Here is a 21,187-nt window from a genome sequence, read left to right on the forward strand (position 1 = left end):
CAGAAGTAATTGCCTGAATTTAAAGTATATTGCTATTTCCTAGTGATTCATTAACCACCTCCAACTCTACAGAGACCAGTAGTGCCATGGAAGTGTACAGTTATGACTGCCAAGTGAAAACTTAGAAGTTTAACATATCTCTCTCTCTATTATTTTTCTATATCATTGATTTTATAATGTAATCTTGTCCTTAGCTATTTTTCTTTCAAATAAATATGCTCAATAGAACTTTATATATTTGCAGAAATAAATTACATAAAATTAAAATTGCAAATACATATAATAATATGAATTTAGATTCATGACTGAAATATGTATCCTATGAATGATAGTGATAATCAGTCATTAATTTATATTTGATTTTCTAGTTTCTTTCTGTAATTTAAAAGAAATTAGGAGTTCCCATTGTGTCTCAGTGGTAACAAACCCAACTAGCATCCATGAGGGGGGTTTGATCCCTGGCCTCGCTCAGGGAGTTAAGTATCCAGCATTGCCATGAGCTGTGGTGTAATCTCAGTCGCAGCTCAGATCCTGAGTTGCTGCGGCTATGGCACAGGGCAGCAGCCATAGCTCGATTTTGTCCCCTAGCTTGAGAATGGCCATATGCCATAGATGTGGACCTAAAAAGAAAAAAAAAAAAAAAAAAAGAAAAAAAAATTGCGTTTTTGACTATTGATAGATGAATGAATTAAGAAGATGTGGAACATATACAAAATTGAATACCACTCAGCCATAAAAACAGACAAAATAATGCCATTTGCAGCAACATGGATGGAAATTCTCATACTAAGTGAAATAAGTCAGAAAGAGAAAGACATCGGGAGCTTGGGCTTATCAGACACAACCTAGAATAGATTTACAAGGAGATCCTGCTGAATAGCATTGAGAACTATGTCTAGATACTCATGTTGCAACAGAAGAAAGAGTGGGGGAAAAACTGTAATTGCAATGTATACATGTAAGGATAACCTGACCCCCTTGCTGTACAGTGGGAAAATAAAAAAAAAAAAAAAGAAAGAAAGAGAAAGACAAATACCATATGATATCACTTATATGTATAATCTAGAATATGGCACCAATGGACCTATTTACAGAACAGAAGCAGACTCAATTCGTTGTTGCCACTGGGGAGGAGGGAGGGAGTGAGATGGACTGCAAGTTTGGGGTTAGTAGATGAAAACTATTATATTTAGAATGGATAAGCAATGAGCTTTTGCTGTATAGCACAGGAAACTATATCCAATCACTTGTGTTAGAACATGACAGAAGATAATATGAGGAAAAAAAAATGTATATATGTATGACTGGGTCACTTTTCCGTACAGCAGAAATTGACAGAACATAGTAAATCAACTATACTTAAATTTTAAAAAATTTTAAAAAGCAATTACATTTTTGGAGTTCCTGCTGTGGCATAGTGGTCTACAAATTCTACTGCAGTGGCCTGGATTTCCATGGAGGTGCGGGTTCAATCCCTGGACCAGTTCAATGGGATAAAGTATCCGGCATTGTTGCAGCTGTGGCTTGGATTCAATCCCTAGCCTGGGAACTTCTATATGCTATGGAGGATGAGGCCATTAAAAAAAAAAAGAAAAGAAAGATTTTTTTAAAGTAATTACATTGTTGTTTAGATCTTAATAAGCTAATATGTTACAAGTTATGATAATTTCAACTTATATTTTTTAATCATGATTTGAAGTAGGATAAATGCAGTAATAAGAGACTAGGCTTTGGAGATTTAGCACCCTAGTTTGGAGTCAAATTTACATCAATTATCAGCAATGTTGACATTGATAGGGGTGTGAAACATATTTAGGCTATATCAACCATAAAATCTACCATGTAAGATTGCTCTTTAATTTTTTTCTTTTTTTTTTTTTTGGCTTTTTAGGGTCATACCCATGGCATATGGAGGTTCCCAGGCTAAGGGTAGAATCGGAGGTATAGCTGCCGGCCTATGCCACAGCCACGGCAACGCAGGATCCGAACCAGTCTGTGACCTACAACACAGCTCACAGCAACACTAGATCCTTAACCCACAGAGAAAGGCCAGGGATCAGGGATCAAACTTGCAACCTCATGGTCCCTATTTGGATTTGTTTCCGCTTCAGCATGATGTGAACTCCACTTTTTAATTATTTTTGAACACAAAGTAAATACTCAGTAAATGTTAGCTTTAAAATAGTTTACTGCTTCAATCATGTCCTCTTCCTTCAAATTTAATATCAATTATATTTGAGTATCACAAATTTTCGGGATGAATTGAAAGTCAGCCTCAAGCAACAGTGAAATATCCTCTCCCAAACAATATAAAATACAAAGTCACTTCAGTTAAATCAAATTCAAAAACTAGCATCATCTCTTTCTGCTTTGGAAGTATTAAGTCTCAAGAAAAAGTCACTGTCAAAGAACAACCTAACAAGAACCACATAGATAGTCCATAAAATCAATTATTTTTAGTCCATTGGAGAGCTTAGAATGGAAGGAAATTTGGTGAAGTAAAATCCAAAGAGTGGCATGCCCTCTGTGGAGACATGGGTCATACAGATTATTTAATCTTGGCAGAGCATGAAAGGAAGAGGTAGCCATGATAGAGGCAAATAAGAAATAAACTGAATTTTTACAAAATTCTTAATTGCCAAGTGGAAGCTAGTATGGAAGTTTAAAGTCCCTGGGAGACCCAGAAACAAGGTAACTTGTGTACACTTGTGCTTGCCAACTCTTGTAGACTTCCACTGTCTGCTTGGAGGAGAAGGGAGGAAGAAAACCCCCTAAGGAAAAGGGAATATGATATGGATCTTATCTGTCTAGGCAGTGTCATCTGGCAGCAAGGTAAAGCGTCACCGGATCAGAGAGCTCTAAAGGATAACAGTGGTTTGCAGACAATTTAAAGCTTCAGAATTTGTCTAATCTATGGCTAGCAGATGTTGGGTTTAATTTTATAGAGTATGAAAATCAGGCAGGTTCTAAATTGAAATTAAAAATAAACCATTCTAAGTGGGTAATATTTAAAGCAGTTGGGTGGGGAGAACTTGCATTTGATACTGGTGGGTTTTAAGCTAACAGTCCTAGCCTCTTAGCAAGATGTGAATAACATAGGTTTATCAATATGTATAGACCAATTAGTCCATTTATATAAAACATAGAGAAAGCCGGCTGCACTCTAAGACCTAATGGCTACCAGTTGTTTTTCTGTTAATAGGGAATAGGAATCCAGCTGTGCCCTTGATCCTGGTTTGATTTGTGTCAGGAGCAATATGTAGATTTGATAGGTATCATTTCCATACAAAAGTTTTTAGGGGCCAGTGCATGATTCTTTTTGCACTTTTCAGTTGCCAGGATAAGTCAGTGTTGATGAGGAAGACTCAGCCGACTTCCATGAATGAGCTCAGCAGAGAACAGAACACTAAGCCAAGATGAAATACAGTATGAACAAGAAGCCCATCCTTACTGTTTTAATTTTAAAAGATTTTGGTTTTTTACTTGCCACAGAACTAGAACAATGCAAATGAATTTTGCTCCTGACACTGACTTGGTCATTTTTTCATGAAAATTGCATTTGCCACTTTACTGAGAGGATGTGATTTCTAGTCAATTGCCTGTAACTTAAATTTTTTATAAATCCACTTTTGAAATAATATTTAAATTGGTATATTTTAAGATAAGTGCTAGTCTTTTTAACTGAATCAATTTCATTTCACCATTAATCACAGTTTAAGGATATTATATAAGCCTTGAATTTGCTTTCTCAACTTTGTGTATCACAAGTGGCACCTTTAGCTCTCAGACTAGACATGATTTTGTCTTAAGCTTACGGTACATTTTTAGTTCAATTCACAAGTTGTTTTGTCATGAATTTATCACTGAATAATATTTTTCTTTGAAATTTTAGTATAATTAAAAATAAATATTGACATATTTTAGAAATCCATATGTGATATACATGGACATACATGTAAATATGTATATGTATGTTTATGTCCAGAATATATTATAATTGTTCTTAACTTCGATAACACCACCAGATAGCATGTATTTCTTAATGAAAATTTTGCTGTGTAATATGAGGGAAACATGACAAAAGAGGAAAGTTTCTAAAACTATCCTTTGACCATCTTTCAAGTATATTACCTTGTCAATATAACTTTATTGATCTTAAAATCCTACAAATAAAAAAAATCTATTATGTTAATCTCTTTTCCTTTCATGATCATCTCTACCTCTTTATTCCAGCCCCTTATTATTTATATCTGGAACACAGCAAGAGTCCACTGTTTCCTTAGTGTTCCTACTGAAACATTCCTATCTTCATAAACATCTTTTTAAATATCAACTCCATTCTCAAAAACTTCAGATATTTACTTTAAGATAAAACCTACTTGGAATCTCTTCCTCCATCCCTTCCACCATGAGAAAATCATAGTCTATCAGTTTCCACAATGAATCTTCCTTTCTAGATAATTTCACTTTCCTTCTCCCAACATCCACTTAAAATCCTCTCGGTCTTACAAATTTGTAAACTCCTTGATTTTTGGAAGTCTAGATTTACCAGAACAGTGTTTCACAGGTCACTGATGTTCAATACATATATAATTAGCTCTCTATACAGAATACCTAGACGTTTTCAATCTTTTTTCATCAGATTTTTAGAGTATAAATTGCCTTTATGGATATAATGCAGAAATGGCATAATCATTAAGCAGCTGGTAAAAATGGTTAAATCACTCCTGGATGTTACTTAATTTAGAAATTTGATTAAACAGTTTTTCTATGTGATCTATTCTGTCCTTTTCTTAGAACTTTCCATTTGTTTAGTTGTTTCAGAGTCAAATTTAAAGCTATCATTCATAATATATATATGATATATACATATATGTATCATACATATGATATTATACACACAGTTTTTTAGAAGAGTTTAAGATTCACGGCAAAATTGAAAAGAAGGTACAGAGATCTTTTACAGTGTCTTTTTTACAGAATATCTTTTATCCCTAATAATCTAGAAAAAGGAAAGCATCTGCTCTATCTTAAAGCCAGTCATGTTTACAGTTTTCATATAACATGAGTCTCATAGAAAAGTTCTCACTTTACCAATCAGTGAAATGGATCGGCATGTTAAAATACAGTTGTATCTAAAGTATAAACCCATCACTTCTCTCACTAAGAAGGCTTGTTGAAAGAAACTGATCATTATAGAAGAGATGAAGAAAATATAAAATCCCACTTTAAGGTATAAGATGCGATATATAGGGCTAATCAGAATATCAGAGAAAAGAAAAAAGAAAAATTCAAAAATAAAATGTGCCAAATAAGTGCCAAGAATTGAGCCAAAAAAATTAATAAAATATTTTATATTATTGTTATGAATTTTAAAAGCTAGTTTTTTTTCTTGTTTTACAATTTAATATCTCTGAAAAATGTTAGTTTCTTTATTCTTGGTGGTACATAAAATAATGGCTGGTGTTATTATAGATTGCATCATACATTCCATGAAATATACTAAATACAGTAAATATTTAAGGTTTGTAGTAAAACTCCATTTTACACCTGATATCATGATTCCACTCAGAAATCATTTATTTCCAAAACATTCAATATTACATTATGAAATGTGTACAACTTATATGTTCAAAGGGAATTGTTAATATATTTAAAGTGCTATACACACACACTAAACATTTGAGGAAAAATACTAGATTATTTTTGAAGAATTAAAAAAATATATATATAATAGTATGAAATGAAGCATTTAAATATTTTACACTTTGATAATAAGAAATATTTATGCTCACACTCCCACTAATGGAAAGAATAAGGTTAGCAAAAGCTGAGAAAGACAAGTGCCTCACTTACAAGATTGTCTTCAGAAACAGAATGTGAGGATTAATCCCCCCAACAAAATAAATTAATGCATGAATTCACTCTATACTTTGAGATTTAAATATTGAAACTTGACTGAAAATATTTATGTTGTCTGTTTTTAGTTTAGAGGGTTAACTTTCTATTCCTATAATGTACCTTAAGTTTTAAAACTCATGTTTTTACATACATGGGTGATAACCATTTTATTTTTCATTTCATCCACTATTTTTGATGCTAAATAGCTGAGTTAGTCTCAAGTCATTGTGAATTTTTTGATTACTGTTAATCTTTGACATAAAAGATTTATTTTTCTGAAATATATTGGCATAAAACCTCATATACAAAAAAGTCCATGATTTTCAAGTTATTTTTATCAAGAACTGCCAATGTTCAATCACACATTATATTCCAATATTTTATATTGTGATTTTCATAAATATAGCTTTATATAAAGGTACATGAATAGCTCATAGACAAAAAATAATAAAACAATCATGTACCCACTAAAAAACAAGTGAATAGAATTACCTCTAAACTCTTTGAATGTACCTAAAAAAAAGCATTGCCCTCCCGATGCCCAGAAATGCCTGTTATACTGAAATTTGTTAATAATTCCCATGTTCGGATATATGCCCAAGTGGGATTTCTGGGTCATATGGTAGTTCTATGTATAGTTTTCTAAGGAGGGATGGATGGGGTGCTTGGGGTTAAGAGATGCAGACTATTGCCTCTGGAATGGATTAGCAATGAGATCCTGCTGTCTTAGCACTGGGAACTCTGTCCAGTCAATTATGATGGAACATGAAATGTGAGAAAAAAGAAGGTACACATGTATGTGTAACTGGGTCACCATGCTGTGCAGTAGAAAAAGTATATAAATAAAGAAAGAAAAAAAAGAAAAAACAAACAAACAAATGAAGAAAAAAGAATGTATACATGTATGTGTAACTGGGTCACCATGCAGTACAGTAGAAATTTGACAGAACACTGGAAACCAGCTATAACAGAAAAAATAAAAATCATTATATAAAAATAATAATAATTCTCATGTTCCTTTTCAATTCCCAAGTGGCATATTCTTAAATTTGTCTATTTTGACTTAAATGATTTTTTTAATTAAAAAATATTTAAACTTACATTTCTATATATCACCAGTAAATCTACTATTCCTTCAAAAGTTTTCTCATTTCTCACCCATCTCTAATTGTTCATGTCCTTATCACCAAAGTGACAAATAAATCTCTTGCCAAATTCCAAGAGAAATGATACCCAATCTATACAGCATGAGTTGCTATTCATTGCTGTTGCTTTTGTTTAGCTCCATAGAGTTGCTGGTGAAAACTGGTCCAGTGCAGCCTAATGTACTCTTGCTCACTGCTATAATAATGACTTAGAACTACAATGATGTACAGACTTAATAACATTACTTTAATGCAGATCATGGAAGATACATATGAGTTTGCTTGGATAAGGCAAGTTATCATAACCCAAGGAATTTCAAATTAGACATTGGCTTCAGCTTCCTGAGAGTGAGGCCCTTCACAAGAAGCAGTTGCACAGAAAATACTGGTGTGTTTACAAGATGGACATGTGTTTCTTTGTTGTTTGTGTTTTCCAATTCTGTACTTTTGCTGTTGCAAAATGAAAACCATAGTGCAGTAGAGTAATTTTGTGATTTGTCATTGTAAAGGCATGGAAAACGTTGCTCTCTTGTATTCCACTTGCCTACCATCCTTATTGAATTCATCTTTTTTCATTTCCTCTTCTGCCTCTTGATAATAATTGTATTTTCCCCACAAAATTATGTTATCAAATTTTAATCATTATGATATACTAATATATTAAATAGAATCACCTAAAAATTTATTCTGAATTGTGCAGTATGCCTTTCTTAGAGATGTTTTTCCTCTGAATCATCTAGATTATGAGTCAGGAAGTGTTTTCTATGAAGACACAGACATTAAAAATATTAGGCTTCGCAAGCCAGTCTCTGTGCCAACTACTCAACTCTGCTTGGGTAATACAAAGCCACCACAGACAAACATGCAAATGAATGAGAATGGCTATGTTCTCATAAACTTTACTTACAAACACTGTAATTTCAATTACATATAATTTTTATGGTGTCCTAAAATATTAGTTTTATCCTTCAACTCTAAAATTGTGAAACAATTCTTAGCATGTTAGCTGTGCAAAAAGAGGCAGTGGGCCAGATTTTGCTCACTATCAGTTATTTGCCAACATCTGTACTATATCCGTATTTCTCAATCCTAGCTATATACTGGAATTAAGGCCTAAACATATCTGTTAAATCACAATCCCTATTAATATGGTCTCCTGAATTTTGTTATATTTTTAAAGTTTCCTAGGTGATTTTAACTGTTGAGATTAACAGAATATTAAAAAAAAAACAACCTTTTTTTTCCTTTTCTATTTATTCTCAAATAAAATGTACCTAAGCTCAATTAGTAATTATGGTAAAAGTGTGAAGAAATTGCAGGTTGCTCTGATCACTTGCCACTCTGTGAGTAGGTGAATATTCTTCATAAATCTGGAGTTAGAGGTCCAGCTGAGGACCTATCTTAGTCCTATTTCCCTTTTCTATTAGCAAGACACAAAAGTATCTTCTTCTGATCTCTTACCTGCTTACCTCATGGTGGTCTGGTTCTCTGAGACAATGTAATGCATGAAAAATTGCTTTCAGATATAAACTGTTATCCTTGTTCTCTTTGACACTCTCAACCACATTTTACTCTCAAAATCTAAACCATAGACTGTTATCCATCCACCCTTCCTACAATCCTTGCTTTTTGTTTATTTAGAGTATAGGATTTACAGTCTCCATCTAGGTACAGTAAGATTTAAGCACATCTGAAGGTCAAAGTAGAAGCTATCAGATGCCAAATGTCTCCAAAACACGACTAGAAGAAACTGCTGATCAAGCAAAGTTGTTTATTAGGCTTACTGCATAATGGAGGATGCTATTTTTGACTGAATCTGAATATTGTCTTAGAAGGGTGAAGTCACAGGAGTGTACTTAATGGTCTTAGGGCCGAGGCTGAATGATTTTAAGGTGGAACTTGCAAGGGGGAAAACTCATGATTAAAAAGGATAACCTGACCCCCTTGCTGTATAGTGGGAAAATAAAATAAAAAAAAAAGTTAACATCATAATAGTATTTGCTTAAGACTCACAGTGAGGTATCTTGAAGTAAACCTTGACAATCAGCAAATAGTTTTGAAAAGAAAGCTATTTTATTTCTTTTCCAATCTTATCTTCTGGAAACAAGAATTTCTTAGGGCAAATTGCTAAATTGTTTTTGCCTAGTCACAGTGGAGTTTAGCTTAGGGACAGGAAATTATGTTACTATTAGTTCTCAAGGCAAACAATGTAGAAAACAGCATTCTGCTTACTTCATAAAGCAGCTCTTTAGAAAAGTGAGTAGGCAACACAGTTTCAAATTTCTTTAGGCATTAAAAGTCTGAATCACAGAGACCATGGTGGAAAGGTACAAAGCACATTTTGTACCTTTGGTTTCATATTCGAAAGTATAAATTCCAGGAATTAAATTAGGTTTTTTTTCAGTTTATATTAATTTATCTCATGGTTAGTTATAAATCATTCCTCATCCTATAATTAGGTGGCTTAATCAAAGTGTGTTTTTTCAACACCACCAAGAAACTTTCCAACTCTTAGCAGACACACTGACTGATTTTCCTACAAACCTAACTGGATTCTGACACCATGTACTCATAGGTAGTGTCAGATCCCATGGATTAAGGGCTTAATTAATCCTACAAGACTACTTCCACTCTCAATTACAGATTGTTAACTGGCTTCTGACCAACCGGCCCCAAAACAGAGGTTCCCATGTGCCCATCTTTGGGTTCAATGAATTTTATGCTGTAGCTTATAGAGTCAGGAAATCAGTTTACTTTCTGAATTATGCCTTTATTACAAAGGATATTTATTACAAAGGATCATCAACAACCAGATGAAGAGATACTTAGGTGAGGTATCAACACATCCAAAACATAGGAGCTCTGTCCTTTTGGAGTTTGGGGTACACCACCAGCCTAGCACACAGATGTGTTCTGATTTACCAACCTAGAAACTAAGCTCTCCAAACTCTGCCTTTTTTTTTTTTAAATAAAGGATTCATGTCTTAGCATGATTGATTAAATCATTGGTTACTGATGGGACTGAATTCAATCTTCTGCAGTCCCTCTCCCCTCTTGGAGTTGGTCAGTGGGTGGGACTGAATGTTCCAATCCTCTAATCATCTGGTTGTTTCCCCTATCAACTAGTCCCCATCCTTAGGCTTCCTAGGAACTTTCCCAAAGTCACCTTGTTAACATAACAAAAATCACCTTTATTGCTCTTATCACTTAAGAAATTCCAAAAGATTTAAGAGCTCCTTGTCAGGAATGGAGACAGATAAAAGTATATTTCTTATTATAAATCACAATATTGCAGGTTGTCTGTTACTGTTTTTATTGGTGTACAGTTTTTATATGTCTACTTATGGATAGTTCATAAAAAGTAAGAGAAGTCTGCTTAAGTGTATAACATCCTGAAGGATCACTAACAGACCAGAGAAAGTAGGCACAAAATCACCAGCATGCTAAGTAGCTGCTATGTGAGAATAGCTAAGTTGGGAAGAATATCAGTGTCATGGATAAACAACACTTACTGACCTGGCAATGTTGGAGCAATGGGAAATCAATAACCCAACATCACTCTCCCTCCTACTTTCAACATCCTGATTTCATTAGCTGAAATAGATCAGAAATCAGATTTGAGTGACAAAGTCCATTCTTGTTAGCCTCCCATAACATAAAATGGCTAGAGAAGGGTGGAGAAAGGATCTGAAAGGGCAAGTGAAAGATATGCAGGCCAGCCCTTCCCACATGTTTCTGTGTGGGCATGATGTCTGCACATACAAACATCTTCAAACATATATCATACAAGAAGGAAACCAGCATCATGCAAACATTAGACCAGAAGGAAAGATGTCACAAAAACCCTGATAGTGGCACAGTAAGCAGAAAAAGTAACTTCTGGATGTTGGTGACAATGATGAGCTGCAGAACCAAACCTGGTACCACCTACCTACAAACCATCTGGATGAAAATAATCAATGTCTCCTATAAGAGAACATGAAAGAAAACCTAGATGACCTTGGATATGTCAATGACTTTTCAGATTGAATTTATCAGCACACAGTCTAACCAAATGAGCTAACTAGCCACTCTCAGATTGAATTTAAAAAGGCCTGATCAATGAAAGAAAGAAAGAATAAGCTGGATTTCATTAAAACTAAAATTTCTGCTCTGTGAAAGGCAATGCCAAAAGAATAAGACGGGAAACAGACTGAGATAAAGTATTTGCAAAAGACACATCTGATAAAGGACGCCTTAGCCAAAATGTGCAAAAGAAATCTTAAAACTTGATAATAAGAAAACAACCCAGGAGTTCCCAATGTGGCTCACCAGTAACAAACTCGATTAATATCTGTAGCTGAAAGTATCTTAACTGATACACTGCCTTGTGATGCAGTGACTGTTGTTGTTTCTAGTATCCAGAATTTTTTAAAATGTAGTCATAAAAAGAATAGACAACTTGACTAAGTTCACAGAGCTAGTAAGTGTCAAAGCCAAACTACATCTGATTCCAATGCCGACCTGTTAACTACAATGCTATACAACCTTGCATACACGTAATAAAACATGTGTATCAAAATAATGATTCACAGTTGAAAGTTCTGTTACACTGAATTTGTAATGTAGAGACACCTGTTGTTTTTCCTAATTTGTGAAGGTGACCTCAATGAACTTCATTTTTTTCACATAAAAGTGAAGCAGAAAATGAAGAAACATTGTACATCAACTACACTTTAATAAAGAAAAAAAAAGTGAAACAATTATACAGTCCATGCAGGCACAGTTGTTATGTTACTTAACACATGAAAAATATTTTGAAGAATCCTATACCAACATCCAAAAAAATATTTATTATGGTATATTTAAAATTTTTTTATCTACCTATAGCTATATATTTCTCTACCAATCAATCAATATATCTCTCAGACAATAACCTCTCTCTGTTTCTACAAACATATTACCTGTAGCATTTTCCGGTTGCTTTTCTACTGTTCCTTGTCTCTTCTAATTTAATGTAAGCCCTTGAAGCTGTGGATCATGAGTTTACAGATTTATATCCCCATAGACTTGTGAAAGTGGTACACATAGAAGTTCGATAAATTTTGTTGAATGAGCATGACGGTATTTTATTTTTTTCTCATCCAGAATATACTTTTCCTATTCTGTAAAGTATAAGATGATGCTTATCTCCAAAATTAACTAAAAATGCAGTATCAACAGAAAGCAATATGACATTCTGTAGCTCAGGTTAGAAAAAGCACTCTCATTTGTTATTCTTACTGAATAAAGCAAACCCACCAGAAATATCATTTCTGAATTCGCTTCAATTGGCTCAGATTTTTGGAGCAGCTGAAAAGTTTGTAATAGGAAGAAAGCTCCTGGGGATCAATAAAGTTTCATTTCCGCTTCCAGCTTTTTTCTATATACATATTTTTCTTCCTATCTAACCAACCACCCATGGTCCACAGGACACTGAGAACGTAAGCTTACCTGAAAAAAGTCAGAAAATGCATTTGGAAGCACAGTTTTCTTTGTTATTCTTACAATTGTCATTGCTAGAGGAGTGTGGTGTAAATATATTTTTTGCTTTACAGGGCGGCACCTGAAGCATATGGAAGTTCCCAGGCCCCAGTCTAGGGGGTCGAATCAGAGCTGTACCTGCTGGCCTACACCACAGCAACAGCATTGCCAGATCCAACCTATATCACAGCTCACTGCAATCCCACAGAGTTAGGGCACTGATCGAGGCCAGGGATTGAATCTGCATCCTCATGGATACTAGATGGGTTTGTTTCTGCTGAGCCGCAACAGGAACTCCTGAGAAATGTATCTTTTACTAAAGAATTCTTAGTGTTTTAATGAATTATTCCCACTAAGCACAGCAAATAATTGAACTACAATAACCCCCAAATGGATAAAATGTAATATTAATGCTAGATGCTTGATATGTCTCACCTTTTAAATATGTGGCCATCACTTAGCAGAAAGAAAATCAAATGAAGTACATAAATAGTTTTAACTGTTTTTAACTTCTGACATAATTTCTGAAAAGGAATTTTTTTTATCATTGGGGTGGGAGGGTTATGAATGACTGGCCTGTTGGATGGTAGTTGGGGAGGGTGGCACATGAGATAGCAAAGATGGGTGGGGAGTTCTTTGTCGGGGTGGTTTATGACTGTGACTCTTGTCTACTTAGGTCCTGCCTTGATGGAAAAAAAGTTTTATTGCCTAAACTATTTTGTGTATAACTTATTTATCACCATGTCTTACTCCTCATTGGCAAAACAAGATCAGATATTACAATATTTTATACATAAACCTATGAATCAGGAATAAATTATATCAAATGTTAATTTAATCTCATATAACCTAAAAACAGTGACTACTTAAGGTGTGTGAATATAATATTTAAAATATAAGTGTTTATTAATCACTTACTACAAATCATGGAATAGATTAAAATTTTAATGTTATCATTTTACTTATTTCAGTATCAATTCTCTAATATAAATGAGATTATAACATTTTTATGGCTTAGAAAACTAGGATTCTTGGACAAAGTTACATAACTCCATTTCTAAGGCTTTTGCAGGCTTCCTGATTTAATAGTCAAATAATAAGGAGGGTTGCGTCTATGATCATTGTTTCTATGACCAATCACCTGCAGCCTTAAGCAAGTCACAACTACTCTATGCTACTGTATTTGTTCTAAAAAAATGATTTCATTCATCCATTCTCTTTCCTATACTGATTGATTCAATCAGCCAATATTAATTGAGCATATAATACTTAACTAGCCTAGCCTTTGGTCTCAAGATCTAGAAATACAAGATGCAAGCCCTGCCCTAAGAGACTTCCAGTGTACTTGAAGAGACAATTTAAAAGCCTAATTACAATGCAAGAAGACAAATGCTATAATAGTGGCATGTACTTGGTTCTCATTATAACACAGGAAAGATGCTTTTAATTCAATCCCAGTCTTTTATCTGGAAAAGTTTCCCAGAGGAAGTAGCATTTGAGCTGAGTATTTGTAGTACAATGTCCTTAAACTAGTACCCAGTCCCTAAAGTAAACTCAATGTTTTTAGTACTCAGTAAAATTTTCCTGTCACTTTCATTTGCTGGGTCAATGAAAATAAGCACTTGGATCTTAGAAAGGCCTGTTTTGCATATTGAAAGATAGACAAAGCCTTCCTGCCCCTTCATTACCCTCTTAGTTTTAGACACAGAAGACACAATAGAGAAGAAACCAGGTATATGTGTCCTTCTGATGAAGAACTAGTGAATGAAATAAAGGAAAAAGTAAGCTATCAATGAGCAGGGGTTTCTTAGATGCTCTAAAGTTTAAATTCTACATGATCCCATCATCCATCCCCCTAAGCACTTTCCTCACTCGCCAGTTTCTCAAAATTAGAGAGAGAAAACAATTTAAGATTGCTCAATTTCTCAAGCTTATGAGATTGAAGACAATTCCAGAGAGGCTTTCTCTAGACTTCTATCTTTTCCAAGGCTGATAAATAGAGTTAACAGGTCCTCAGTTTTCTTTAATCCTTGGTACTGTAAGTGGCTTAACATTTTTAAAACTTCAGATTTCTATCATGTATTCCAGCAAAGACAAAGGAAGACAAAAGGATAAAAAAAAAAAGGTATTATTTATTTTTGAGTTAGCGCCCTTAAATAGCCTTTCTGGAATTACCACACAGTACTTGTATTTATGTATTAGATGGACACTACTAGCTACAAGGGAAGTAACATGAACAGTAGTAGTAGAAGTAGCAGCAGCAGCAGCAGCAGCAGCAGTAGTAGTAATCATCTTGGCAATGTAGTGTGGAATCAGAATGTGTTTTAGGGACAGAGCCATCGAGATGTACTAGTGATATGCACATGAGAATTGCAGGAATCAAGATAACTTTTGGGTTTTGGATCTGAGAAAATGAGTGACTATAAATGACATTAACTGAGAAGGAGAGAACCAGTTTGGAGTCAGAGAGAGAAAAACTCACAATTTCTCTTTTGATATTACTAAGTTTATGGTGCTTAAAACATATAGAAGGACTTTTTAAAGTTGTTATAAATTTGAGAGAGGTTAAGATTAGGGTTATAAATTCAGAAACTTTCATATAATAATATTGAAAATCATGGAATTTGGATGAGGTCACCAGGGAAACAAAAAGTTGGGAAACAACTCTCCAAGAAATTTCTGTAGTTTTTTGAATGTGATTTTTCAAGGAAGATTGTAAAGTAAATGGCCCTAGAAAACATAGATAGTGTATCCAGCTGGAGCAGAGGTTAAACTTGTTTCTAGACCAAGATACCAAAAAGAATGACTCAACCCTGGATAAATGTTGGACATACCTGCTAGTGGCCCTTAAAAGATCACCTCAGGGCTGTCTGAACATGTGGTGGATCTGTAACATAGTATCCTCCTGGGTCACTTCTTTATCATCTCTGTGGGCTTTGGAGGAAAAAGGGAAAATAATGGTAACTTGAAGCTCTGCTACCTGTTATGCCATGAGCAATAAAATCCTTTGTATTTGACCCAGGAGTTTCGTGTCTTCCATCAGGATTGATAGGATTTTGGCAAGCCAATTTGTTAGTCTGCTATTTAGGTAAAACTTCAATATCTTCACAGATCTTAAAAATATAAAGAAAAGAAAAATAGGTACATCTTGAATGAGACCACATACAAATCAAGAGAGATTGAGAATCCAAGAAAGGAAAATAAGAAGGAATAGCCAGTTGTACAGAAGCAAATAAGAATTTATTTAACTTTTTTTCATGGAATCCTATATTTAAGATATGTTTTAAAAAAGTGAGCGTTTTTTCTTCTGATGTCCAGGGTCTGGATAGATAATTGACCACTGAATTTTTAACTAGATCTAAGCCAGTGGTTAGGATCTATATTGAGAGATTAATACTCTATTTCCACTGTGTATAACTATATCATATATATATATATGTATATATACACATATATATACATATATACATATATATATACACACACACATATATATGTATTTATATGCAACCTCTTTAATAAAAAAATAATGCTAACATCATCAACAATACAGATATTTATGAGGATCCAGATCAGTTATTTTTTAGATGTTTAATTTTGAAATAATTATAGATGCACATATAGTTATAAGAAATGATACACAGAGATCCTGTTACCCTTCACTCAGTTTTCTACAATAGTAGTATCTTGCATAATGGTAGCACAATACACAACCAGTAAATTGGCATTGACAAAACTCATTAACTTTATTCAGATGTTACCAGCTTTCCATTCACTTATGGGTGTGAGTATATTTAGTTCTATCCAATTTTATCTTATATATAGATTCACATGTTCACCACCACATTTAAGATACAGAACAGTTCTGTCACAAGGGTCCTTTGTGCTACCCTTTTATAGCTTTAGCCACTGCTCTCCTTTATCAAATGAAAATTAGCCAAGTGAAACAGAGAGAGAAGATGGGCAAAAAAAGATGTACAGAAGTTATGTGACATGAAAATGTGTGTCTAGCACAAAGACCAGCAAATTTTACTCTATATCATTAATTCATTTCCCTTTGCTTTATTATGAGTATATTTATTTACTCTGGGTTCTTTTTTTTGGGGGGTGGAGAAAAATCTGTATGGTGGATAGCTAGATGGCTAGAAAATAGATGGATGGATGATAAATGGCTCCAGCAATAAAATAAGTACTTTTTCATTTTCAGCCTCTTATTTGATCACTTGTAATTAATCCTTATCAATTTTCTATACAAATTTTATTAAATCCCTTCCATTTATTTTAAGAAATCTAAATTCTGATAAATTAAGAATCAATGCAAATACCATCTTTTATCCTCTCCTAGATCCTTGGTTGTAAATCATGATATGACAGAATCCAATGGTGTGATTTAAATGACAGTGCTTTGTAAACAGTCTATAACTATATAAATATTTTTATAAATTAGAAAGAGATACCTTCCATAATTGAGATAAAAATACATGTCAGCTCAAAGTGCAAATGAGAATTTTTTTTCTGTAAGATAGTAGAATATAGTGCAGCAACCATAACTCATCTCCAAATTTCCTTTGCCCCTGCCCAAGGAAGTTCCCTTTGACATGCAGCATGGAAAGAAGCTTTATCAGCCTTTCTTCGGTTCATCTACTTCAACAACTTTCTTAACACTGATAGTCTTTTGCCAGTGATACCATATTATTTATAAATAACATTCCTATATATAAGGTCACCAAATGGAACTCTCATGATTAATGACTTCCTTACTGGAGTCTGTGAGAAGATGAAGTGTGAAGGACCTCCTACTCTAGAGTTCTCTGAACCCGCAATCTCCTCTGAGACAATTAAACCACGTTGCACAGGTAAGGGGGACAATCCCAAAGGGAATGCACAATGTAGGAATAAGAAATTAGTCTCTCAATACTGTACACTATACCCTATGTCTCAAAGGAAAGAGATCTTTAAGAGTTCCAATTTATCTACTTAGACTCACCTCCCTTGGCTTTACTCTCTTTCCCCAGATAATCCTTCTTCAAATTTCTTCATCCAATCCCCAACTATACTCCTGGAAATGTACCTCCTCCTACTGACAAGAGGAATCTTGCTCTCTCCCTCTATCAGATTTGAGGTGGTTTGCCTGAAGGAATCTCTGTGGTTCACCAATGGTGACTGGTTGCTCCTCAAGTTTTCAGCTGAGTCAGGGACTCAATAAACCCTTCTTTTTTTTTTTTTTTTTTTTTTTGCTATTTCTTGGGCTGCTCCTGCGGCGTGTGGAGATTCCCAGGCTAGGGATCCAATCGGAGCTGTAGCCACCAGCCTACACCACAGCTCACAGCAACGCTGGATCCCTAACCCACTGAGCAAGGGCAGGGACTGAACCCGCAACCTCATGGTTCCTAGACAGATTCGTTAACCACTGCACCACGATGGGAACTCCTCAATAAACCCTTCTATAAAGTCAATATGGAGCATTTGGTCAGAATCCCTTTTTTTTTATTTTCCTCATGTGATGTGAAGATATACTAGCTGCCTTAAAGTTTCTGTTCAGTTAAGCACATGCACATCTGCAAGTATAAATGTTAATTTTCATGGATAACACAATTTATATCCTTATAAGTATTTTGTTTTATTAATTAACAAATCAACCAGCCCTTTTTCTAAAGGCATGAAGTCCGTTGCAGATAGTTTTTTTCTGGTAAGAGATGGCAGTGGAGAAAGGTTGGTTCTTCCATTTACAACTGCCATATGAGCTTATAATAAAGATGAGATATAGAAAAAGGAGCAAGAATAGCACTGCTCAAATGTGAAAAACACTGAGCACACATGTGTAAAAAGGGGAGCTGTGGGCAGTGCAGGGAAGCAGTGAGTAATTCCACTTTGCCAAATGATAGTGGCATGGAAAAGTGAACTCAAAGCCTAGGTAGGAAACAGGTAGAATTACAGAAAACTTTTATAGAAAGGACAAGATTATAATTAGAATTTAGGAACCTAAAGGAAATAGCATGCATGGAAAGGCTAAAAAAAGGTGAAGTGAAAAATGGACACAGTGGGACTAGTAAAGCAGTGTAGGTGAGAGGTCCCTGGAGTATTTTTCATTCATATTACTCCCCAAGACAGTAAATTCCTTTCTATTTCTATATTATGAAACTATCTGAATTTTATAGCCTTCTGAACAAGTAAACAAACAAAACAAAATAAATCAGTGTGAGGTATAGGGATTTTGCAAACTTCTAACTCTCCTAGAACATTAAGATATAATCTTTTAATATATTAAAGGAAAAAGATTTTTATCTGAAATAGTTATCTTTATTTTCAGATAGCATTCTAGTCTTAAGAAAATATTGTGAGGCATGCTAATCAGTTCCGATAAACTTGGTAAAATACATTTTGATTCCTTTGATTTATCTGATATTAACACTGTATGAAACTGTAATTCCTGATATTATTCAAGTATACCATAGTAGTTACTGAGCAATAACTTGTATATTCTGTACTGCTACAAATATGCTAGCGTTTTATAAAATTCCAATTCTATGAAAATTATAATCAAAATTCTAAAATATATTATGCATCATCATTTAACTTTAAAGCAAAAAGTTTGTTTTATTCCATTTTATAGATTAAAAAAATGAGTTTGCAGAAGCTGTAAATTGTCCAAAATCATAAGCTGCAAAACTGTGGCTTCAAAATTATTCTGGCTCCAAACACAATTCTAAAGTTTACAGTTATACATCAGAATTGTCAAATGAAAAAACATCCCACAGGATGGGAGAAAAACCTTTGCAAACTAAGTGATTGACAAAGGTTAATCTACAAAATAAACAAACAGCTCCTACATCTTGATATCAAAAAAATAAACAACCCAATTAAAAAAATGTGCAGAAGAACTAAATAGACATTTCTCCAAAGAAAACATACAGTTGGCCTAAAAACACATGAAAAGATGCTCAACATAACTAATTATTAGAGAAAAGCAAATCAAAACTGCAATGAGGTATAACCTCACACCAGGTGGAATGATCATCATCACAAAGTTCACAAACAATAAATGCTAGAGAAGGTGTGGGGAAAAGGGAACCCTCCTAAACTGTTGGTGGGAATGTCCATTTGTACAACCACTATGGAGAACAGTAAGGTGTTTCCTTAAATAACTAAGTCTAGAATTACCTTACAATCTAGCAGTTCCACTCCTGAGCATTTATCTAGAGAAAATCATGATTCAAAAATATACAGGGAGTTCTGTTTGTGTCTGACTAGTATCATTGAGGATGTGGGTTTGACCCCTGGCCTTGCTCAGTGGCTTAAGGATCTGGTGTTGCCATGAACTGTGGTATAGGTCACAGACGTGGCTATGGCTTTGCTGGTAGCTGTGGCCAGCAGGTGAAGTTCCAATTTGACCCATAGCCTGGGAACTTCCATATGCCGTAAGTGTAGCCCTAAAGAGAAAAAAAACAAAAACAAAAAACAAAAAAAAAAAACACATCTGAATGTTCACTACAACAATGTTTAAAATAGCAAAGACATGGAAACAACCCAAATGTCCATTGACAAAGAATAGATAAAGAAGTTTTGGTACATATATACAATGGAATATTACTCAGCCATTAAAAAGAAAAAATGATGAAACTTGCAATAACATAGATGGACCTAGAGATTATCATACTAAGTGAACCACACTCACAACAATGGACAGATCCTCTAGACAGAAAATCACTAAGGCAACAGAGATCCTAAAGGACACAATAGAAAAGTTAGACTTGATTGACATTTTCAGGATATTACATCCAAAAAAATCAGAATACACATTCTTCTCAAGTGCACATGAAACATTCTCAAGAATTGATCACATTGTACAGCAAAGGAAACCAAAAAGAAAACAAAAAGACAACTTACATAGTGGGAGAAGATAGTTTCACATGATGCAACTGACAAGGGCTTAATCTCTAGAATATACAAACAACCTATACAACTCAACAGCAACAAAGCCAACAACCCAATGGAAAAATGGGCAAAGGACATGAATAGACATTCCTCCAAAGCTAACTTTTCTGAAACAAAGAAAAAAGATTACCTGCTGAGAAAATTTGGAGAATAAAGATGGCTTTCAAAGCTACTTCAGTGTAAGAAATGGTATATTTTAGAGTCTAAGTGAGCATACAGAGTGTGGAACCACGACAAAAAATGAAGGCATATAGCTAAATTGTCCTATTTTATAAATGAAAAACATTGACAAGAAACACCTTATAAATGGTTACTGGTGTAGTTAAGAATTTCTTCCAAGTTTTCCAAAAGTTTATTTGTTTAAGACCTGATTTAGGATTTGAAAAAATAATTTGTCATTGATATACCATCTGCATGCATGCTAGCAATTTCAGATGACTTTTCTCAGCTAAATTAAGAAAATTTAGGGATATTGTTCAGTACTAAATATTTAGCAATGACTCCAGTTGATAACTGAAATTCAGATTAAAGCTCCAGTCTTCATCTGTTTGATTAATATCATTCTGAAGTGTGTGATACCAACCCTGGAAATGATCATTGTTTCTTACATAAGTACTTCCAAGCTACTGCCATTAGCAAATAGTAGATCCTAAATATTATTTACAATATTGCCCTCCCCTCTACAATAGTATAGTCTATTATTA

The 21,187-nt window shown here is 34.2% G+C and overlaps 1 long non-coding RNA gene across 1 annotated transcript in view; it reads right to left on the bottom strand.

The window, feature by feature from the left end:
- LOC110257011 overlaps positions 1 to 21,187 on the bottom strand; it is a 300,296-nt gene that overhangs the window by 125,041 nt on the left and 154,068 nt on the right. Inside the window, exon 3 of the long non-coding RNA XR_002339146.1 lies at positions 15,383 to 15,482. This is a non-coding gene — a long non-coding RNA (uncharacterized LOC110257011). The remainder of the gene's footprint in view (positions 1 to 15,382; positions 15,483 to 21,187) is intronic.

This window comes from Sus scrofa, chromosome 1 (assembly GCF_000003025.6).
Source record: "Sus scrofa isolate TJ Tabasco breed Duroc chromosome 1, Sscrofa11.1, whole genome shotgun sequence".
In the NCBI taxonomy this organism is placed as follows: domain Eukaryota; kingdom Metazoa; phylum Chordata; class Mammalia; order Artiodactyla; family Suidae; genus Sus; species Sus scrofa.